General features: G+C 39.3%; 1 protein-coding gene across 1 annotated transcript in view; it reads left to right on the forward strand.

Moving 5' to 3' along the window:
- CLEC2D (C-type lectin domain family 2 member D) overlaps nt 1-8,648 on the forward strand; it is a 157,633-nt gene that overhangs the window by 108,275 nt on the left and 40,710 nt on the right. The window contains exons 13-16 of the mRNA XM_003829650.8: nt 5,525-5,650; nt 7,073-7,155; nt 7,725-7,831; nt 8,421-8,550. The gene's annotated coding sequence lies outside the window, so the exon portion shown is untranslated. The remainder of the gene's footprint in view (nt 1-5,524; nt 5,651-7,072; nt 7,156-7,724; nt 7,832-8,420; nt 8,551-8,648) is intronic.

An 8,648-nucleotide genomic window follows, 5' to 3' on the forward strand; every position in this document is an offset into this window, starting at 1 on the left:
GGACCGGAAGTGGCTCCGTAGCTCGGGGCAGGGTGGGCGCGAGAGAGCCTAGAAGCCCATGTAGCCGCGAATCCCGCAGCCCCAATACACCTCCCTCCGTGCCTCCCCGCCTTTTCTGCAGAGCTCCGCCCTGGAGTGAAGGAGGAGGCGTCACCTGGAGCTCCGAAAAAAGCAGAAGAAGGCGCTTTTTATTTAGCCAGTGTGACCCCGCCAGGGCCTTCTCGGTTGGGTGAGCACTCTCTCTGACCAGGCCATGAAAAGAAAAATCTGTGCGATGCCTCCCCACATGTCACGGGACTCTGACTTGCCTTTGTCGTCAGAGTTTGCAGAACTTTGGGGGACCTGAGAGGGGAGTGCCCCCTGGACGGGCCACGGCTGTCTGTGGCTTAAGGGCTTTTGGAAGGGCGGAGAGAGGGAAACAGGACGTCCTAGTGGCCTGCTTCAGGGCCACCCACGGGCCCTCCCCCAACCTCTCTCTGATCCAACTTGTTTTTCCAGCCTAGTTGGAAACTTGTGGATGCTGTGACCTCAAGAAGACTTGGCATTTTATTTGGAAGATAGGCATCTATTTGCAACTGTCCTGAGCCCCTATTTTCCTCCCACCTTTCTTGGGGAAACTTGTTTTTAAGGGGTGCCACTGTTTTTGTAACATGTTGCTCCTAGCTCTTAGCATTCATGGTACTGTTGTAACCGTCCAGTGGGTTCACTTTGCCTGCTAGATAGAGCCGATTTATCAAGACGGGGATTACAATGGAGAAAGAGTAATTCACGCAGAGCCGGCTTTGCAGGTGATGGGAGTTTTATTATTACTCAAATCGGTCTTCTTAAATTTGTCTCCCGGAGCAGTACGTTCTAACATTTTTTAGATGTTACAAATGTAACTTTTGGCTAAGTTACATTCCTACTAAGTTATATTCTTACTAACTAAGCCAAATGTTATATTCTAAAGAATGTTTACAGAACCGAAACTAAATATTTGTTACCTGGTACAGTTGTGAAACTTGTTTTTTAAAATGCATCCTGTGATTTAAGTTTTTCAGATCCTGAAACTGAGTTAAAATTTGATCAGTAATGATGCTTTATTTCTCTGTTCTTCTGAGAGGTAATTCCTAATGTTGTTTTTCCAACTAGAAGTCTGAAGAGTTATTGTGTTCAGTGTGTACCTTAAGAGTGGTATGAATTTGCGGGAGTCAGGACACACTGTAAGAAAGGTAGAAGAGAAATAAGTGAGCAAGAGAGAAGTGGAACAAGATGCATGTGGGAATATTGCTGCAGGACTTTTCCTTATTTCAGCTAAAAATGGGATTCTTTGTCCCACGGCCACGGAAATTCAGGCTCGGAGATGGTTTAAAGGGTGTGTGAAGCAGAGTTTTATTGGGTGAAAAAGGGAAAAAAAGGGGGAAACAGGTACTCTTGCAAGGCCAGAGTCCTTCCGCCGGAGCGCTTCCCACCTGACAGTTTGAATCCCAGGTTCTACAAATGAAAAACAGGGGCCAGGCTCAGGCTTCTCTCTGCTGCAAACCTTGTGAACTTCCCAAGGCTCCACCTCAGTGGGCAGGCTAATTGGAGTTTCTCCAGGGACCCCTTCCCACCTGGCTGTCTCAGTATTAGTAGGAGGGGCTAGAGATGTAAAAAAGAAGAAGAGAAAGCAGGCACGTTTAGAAGATTATTAAGAGAGGCAAATGGGAGATTTGGGGGAAGTTTTAAGGGGAGAGTTACACATTACCCTAGTAGCAATGAAAAAGAATTACGGAAGTCTTAGTATTCTGAACCTTTAAGACAATTTTGCATTAGTGTAGAACCAAAAAGAATAAAGGTTGATATTTTTATATGAGCCAAAATCCAAATGATATTTACTGCTTAAGATCATCCAATCTTACCCATCTTTCCCCCTGTCTAGAATTTAAGCTGAAGCTCCCTGTTATTCTTGTAGATGTATATTACACGGACGAAAGTTGGCAGGGACTTTTAAAGTATTATAATTTATATTCAGTAAAATTCACTCTTTTGGTGTAGATTTCTATGGTAAACATATATACTCATGTAACTACCATAAAAGTCAAGATATAGAGCCATACCCACCCACTCGAAATTCCCTCATGTCCCTTTGTAGAATGTCTCTTCCTCTACCCCTAGCCCTTGGCAACCACTCATCTGTTTTCTGATCTTGCACTTTTGCTTTTCCAGAATGTCACATCGATGGAATCTTGTAGTAGGTAAATGTAGAATCTGACTTCATTCACTTAGCAATAATGCATTTTCAAGTCATCTGTATTATAGTATGTATCATTTGTCAAAGAAAAACAAGTCTGGACTTAGGGAGAAACTTTATTCAAAAGGACTGTTGTAATAGGAATAACACTGATTTCAAAAATATGTTAGTAGGCCAGGTGCGGTGGCTTATGCCTATAATCCCAGCAATTTGGGAGGCTGAGGCGGGTGGATCACGAGGTCAGGAGATTGAGACCATCCTGGCTAACCTGCTGAAACCCCGTCTCTACTAAACAAAATACAAAAAATTAGCCGGGCATGGTGGTGGGCATCTGTGGTCCCAGCTACTCGGGAGGCTGAGGCAGGAGAATGGCATGAACCCGGGAGGTGGAAGCTTACAGTGAGCCAAGATCATGCTCCTGCACTCCAGCGTGGGCGACAGAGACTCTGTCTTAAAAAAAAAAAAAAAAGTTAGTGGTGTGGGAGAGAGCAGGGGGCAAAGTCTAGGTGTTTCAGCAGGAAATGGTGCAATGTGGTCTGTGGTCAGGTTAAGGCAGGATGTTTTTCGCAAGTCTGTGCTTTGAGGCATTTAGGCAAACTTGTGGGCAAACACGTGTAGGGCCTGTGGGGAGGAGAAAAACCTGACAAAAGTTTGGCCAGCTAACACACAGTAAGAAATTGACAATTGTGAATGTGTGATCGAGTTTTTTCTTTTATTAGGGCTGAGGAATAGTTGTTTACCTCTTCAGCAGCTGAAGCATATTTGAGTTGTTGCTAGTTTTTTGTGATAATGAATAAACCTGGTGTAAAATATTCCTTACAGGTTTTTGGGTAAACACAAGTTTTCACTTCCCTTGTTTAAATACCTAGGGATAGGATGGCTAGGGCATGTGGTGAATTTACATTTACCATAACAAACTGCTTAACTGTTTTCCAAAATGCCCATAACATTTTGCATTTCCAGTGATGATGCATGAAAATTCCAGTTGCATCGTGTCCATTCTCTCACTGCTATAAAGAAATAGCCTGAGACTGAGTAATTTGTAAAGAAAAGAGGTTTAATTGGCTCACCATTCCACAGGCTGGCATCTGCTCAGCTTCTGGGGATGCCTCAGGAAACTTACAATTCATGGCAGAAGGCAAAGGGGGAGTCCATACTTCACTTGGCCAGAGCAGGAGGAAGAGAGGAAGTGAGGGAGGGCACCACACAGTTTTCAACCGCCAGATCTCACGAGAACTCACTCTTATCACGACACAGTGCCAAGGGGGAAATCTGCCCCCATGATCCAATCTCCTTCCACCAGACCCCACCTCCAACGCTGGAGATTACAATTCAACATAAGATTTGGGTGGGGACACAGATCCAAACCATATCACATCCCTTCCTCACCAGCACTTGTTTCTTTTTCTGTTTTGTTTGCCACTCTAATAACCATGTAGTAGTCACTCATGGTTTTAATTTGTATTTCTCAAATGGCTGGTTATTTCAAGCATGTTTTTATGCACTTGTTTGCTATTCATATATCCTCTTTAATCAAGTATATCTCCAAATCATTGACCCACTTTTTAATCTAGTCTTCGTTTTCTTATTGTTGAGTTTTGAGTTCTTAATATATTCTAGATACAAGTTGCTTTTTAGAGAGATGTTTTTCTGCCTTTGCTTGTCTTTTTATTCCCTTTTCAGGGTTTTTTTCTAGCAGAGAGTTTTAATTACGTTAAAGTTCAATTTATCAATTTTTAAAATATTGATAATGCTTTTGGTGTTGTATGTAAGAAATTTTTGCCTAATTCAAGTTCACAAAAATGTAATTTTCCTCTTCTAATAGTTTTAGGGTTTGAGGCTTTATATATGAGTCTAAAATTTATTTTGAGTTAATTTTCTTATAAGGTATTAGGTGTGAGCTGAGGTTCACTGTTTTGCATTAGGACACTCAATTGTTCCAGCACTACATGTTCAGAAAATATTACCCCTTACCTACCTGATTACTTTCCACGTCTGTCAAATGTCAATTGACCATACACGTTTAGATTTGTTTCTGAAACCTTTTTTCTGTTCCATTGATTTATGTGTCTGTTCTTTTGTCAATATCATACTGTCTTTGTTTCTATTACTTTGTAAATTACGAAAGCAGGTTCCCTGATTTCCAAATTTGGCCATTTTTTTTCCTTCAAAATTGTTTGGCTATTCTAGTTCTTTGCTTTTTCATATAATTTTAAAATTACCTTGCTTATTTCTACAAAAAATTCATACTGCAATGTTTATCAGGATTGCACTGAATCTCTAAACCTGTTTGGGTATAATTGACATCCAGCAATATTGCATATTCCAATCTATGAATATCTTATATCTCTCTGTTGATTCAAGTCTGCTTTGATTTCTTTGTCCCTTTGGTTTCCTGCTTTCATCATACTGATCCTAAACATATTTTGATATATTTATTTGATATCTTTCATGTTATTATAAATGACACTGTTTTTATATTTAAATTTCCACTTCATAATTATGAATATGGAAATATAAGTGATTTTTATATATGAACATAGGTAATCCTGTAGCTTTGCCAAATTCATTTATTCTCATAGCCATTTGGTAGATTCCTTCGAATTTTACATGCAGACAACTGTGTTGTCTGTGAATAGCAATGCTTTTCTTTCTTTCCAATCTGTATGATATTTATTTCTTTTTTCTTGCCTTTTTGCCCCTAATAGGACATCCAGTAAAATGTTAAATTGGATTGGTGAGAGAGATCAGACATCCTTGCCTTGTTCTATGTCACTGGGGGAAAGCATTTAGTCTTTCATCGTTAAGGTTGTTGCTAGTTGTAGTTTTTCTGTAGATGCCCTTTATCAGGTTGAAGAAAGTTCTTCAATTTCTAATTTGTTGAGTCTTACTATCGTGGATGAATATTAAGCTTTTCACATCCTCTTGCTGCATTTATTCAGATGCTCATATGTTGTCCCTTGTCTCATTCTGTCAATATGGTGAATTACATTGATTTATTTTCTGCTTCTCTTGTTGCTTCTAACCAGCTGCTTTACTATGGGGCTAAATCTGGATTGTGTATGTTTCTTTTTCATCCCAATTTCTACTCTTTTTCCAATAACTGGAAGATTCCCTGGGGGGTGGGGAGAATTCGATTTTTATCTCTAGCCCTCTTTGGGCCATTATTCTCATTTATGAACCAAGCCCTTTTGTGAAAGGAGTTGGCAGTAGGAGAATTGAAGTACATCTGATCTTAGTGTTGATTCTATGATAAATTTTTTCTCCCTACGATATTCCTGAGATTGAGATTCTGATGTTTCTATTTTACAGATAAAACTCTGCAAAGACAATGTCTAGCAATTATATCTCCAGTAACTCCTGTCAAGGTTTATTGTTGCTTGTTCATCATTGCAGTCCTGACTACAAGTGTGATTGCACTTTCTATTGTTTTGTCAGGTAAGTTACTTGTTCTCCAAACTGTACAATATTCTCCATATGTTTTTGTTGTCAATAAATATTTATTAAGCTCCATTATGTGCCTGTCACTGTGTGAGATGCTTGAATTACATCAGCAAACAAAATACACACAAAAGAATTCCTGCCCTTTGGAACTTATATTCCAGCAGAAAAACACAAGTAAAAATAAATAAGGGTGGAGGTATAACAGGTTGCAGTAGGTTGACAAAACTAAGGCTTCTTAGGAAGATGACATTTCAGCAACCTTTTGAAAGAGATGGAGGAACCATGTGAAGGAACCTATTCCAGGCAGAGAACAAGTAGACCAAAAGCCTGAAGGAGGACTCTTCCTGGCTTATTTGAGGAAGAGCAAGGAGGCTGCTGTAGGTGAAGCAAAGTGAAGATGGAGAAGAAGAGTGATACCATGGGGAATCAGGAACGGAGGAACCTTGAGGGTCAGTTAAAGACTTTGGCTTTGACCTTCAGTGCAATAGGGAGACTAGATGAGGGAAGTTGTACGAGAGGAATGTCTTGATGTGACTTTCATTGTAGAATAATCATTTAATTGCTATATCGAGACTAGGTAGGGGAGGGTGGTCAGACTCTGGATATTTTGAAAGCTGAGCCAACAGTATTTTATGTCAAATTGGATAAAACGTCTCAGAAAGAGGAATGTCAAAGGTAAGCCTGTCTTTTCTTTTGAGCCTTGGCAAGAATGCATTTGCCGTCCATTGATATAAGAAAGGCTATGGGTATAGGAATTCCATTTACGGAACTATTTCCTGACAAGTTCCTCTCAGAATTGTCATTTTTTATTAAAAATAAAGTAAGATCTCTACTTGAAATGTTTTCAGGCAAATCACCTGGCCTTAAGAGCTGGTATCTTCTACTTAAGCAGATTGAGAATGCACGAAAGTACAGAGAACTGTATACATAAAAAAATCATCTCTTGTATAGAGGTAATAATAGGTCCTCAGCATTGCTTTGTCAAGAGAAAGAAGGGCTAATATGAGGGAGGATATGGAAAAATCACCCGTATGACCCTGTGAAAGTACAGTACTATGGAAGTCGATGCTATAGAAATTGATTTCCTTGAAACTGTTAGTGTCAGTGTAAATTTCAGAAAGTCAAGGGTGCAGATACCCAGCTGGAAACCACTGGACTGATGATTGTTGTGCTTAGGATAAGGCACTTTGTGATGAGTTAGGAAAACAACAATCAGATATGTACACTTCACAATTGACCTCAGGAAGGTAAGCAGAAAAATAGATAAAATGGGTGAGAAAATTTATTTATTATGTTTCATTGTGATTGTCTCACTTTTAGCAAGAAAGGAAAAGCCAGTGGTAGAGTCATCTAAATACGCTGCTTGCCCAAAAAGCTGAATTAGATTTAGGAGTAAATGTTTTTATTTTTCTGAAGGCATAAGAAATTGGACATTGAGTCAAATGTTCTGTGTCTCATTAGAAGCCAGCCTTGCTCAGTTTGCAACTATGGAGGAACTGGTAAGAGATATTTTTGGATCATGTTTTCTGTTAAATACTTAGCCGCCTGAGGCAGGTCGGCTACATAGGGTTAAAGCTGAAATACTAAGAAGGATCCCATTCCAGGGGCATGAGATGTGTTTTCATGTCTAACATTTGTTGAGGGTGTGTTCTCTGCCTAGAACCCTGTGAGACATTTTAGATATATTTCCCCATGTAATGCTCATGGTGAGCTGGTAAGATGAGATGTATTGTTCTCATTCTATTAAGAAGTAAGGTAATTATATAATTTGTCATCTAGATTAAGACATATAGGGCATTAAAAGTGATCATTAATACATTGGTGGAATGACAAGCATAAACTGAGAATTTCCCAATGAAACTGGGATTTATGCTCACTTTAAATAAAGTAATTTAGGATCAGAGACGTTAAATGACTTAAACTGAGAACTGGGAATTAGTCTCACTCCAGAATTTATGCTGCTTAATTATACCACGCTGCCAGTGAAAAAGAGAAGGGATAGGGAAGAGAGACTCCAGAGTAATATGAAAGAAAGGGGCTCATGGTGTTAGTTTCTGTTTTGTTATAGAATTTCCTGAAAAGATACAAAGGCCCTTTTGACCATTGGATTGGCCTAAGAAGAGAATCATCCCATCGCATTTGGAAATGGACAGACAACATGGAATATAATAACATGTATGTTTTGAGACTTCTCATCTTTTGCTGTGTTTATGTATGGTTATGTGTGTGAGTAGTGTTTATGAGATAAGAAATGTAGTACCATGGAAAACTTACTGCAATATGAGGTAAGAAATCTAAACCCTTTTTATGCTCTTCAGTTTGTTAGCTGTGTCTTTGGGAAAGCTTTACCTGTGATTTCAGTTGAAGTCTTTAACATGACAGTGACATTTCTCACAATTTTACACTTTCATCCACTGATTTAAAACTGCTGAAATCCCTACTTATAGCTGATGTGCAACAAAGGTTCTACAATCATAGGAAGCCACTGAGGAGCTGATATCCACAAGGCTGTTAAGCCCACTCTTGCAGGTGTTGCATCCATTTACAATAGGAAAGCATCCAGGGAACTCATGGGAATCTCTCCCTCCTAAAGCTTTATCACCGGAAGGAAACTAGTAACAGTTCCTTGGACTGTGAACATTTCAAAGGGGTATTTTGAATATAATCATTACATTGCAGCAGATAAAATGTAGGAACCCAGTCATATCCATTAATCAAAGCTAAGCCCTTTCAGGAATTTACTAGTTTTTTTTTTTTTTTTTAGTTTTCACACATTTATAAAACAATTTGGGAGGAGACTGGAAATCATCTTGACTGAAGACCACCAATGGCAGCAGTTCATTTGGGTACAGCAGCAAGCATCAGTTAAATACCTATCAACATAGCTGGGCTTGGTATGGATGAATGATAAGCTTGTGATTTTCAAGCAAGGACCTTGAGGACATAAAGGACACTAAATACAGAAATGGTTTATATTACTATGAAGCAATAT

This window comes from Pan paniscus, chromosome 10, assembly GCF_029289425.2.
Source record: "Pan paniscus chromosome 10, NHGRI_mPanPan1-v2.0_pri, whole genome shotgun sequence".
Lineage (NCBI taxonomy): Eukaryota > Metazoa > Chordata > Mammalia > Primates > Hominidae > Pan > Pan paniscus.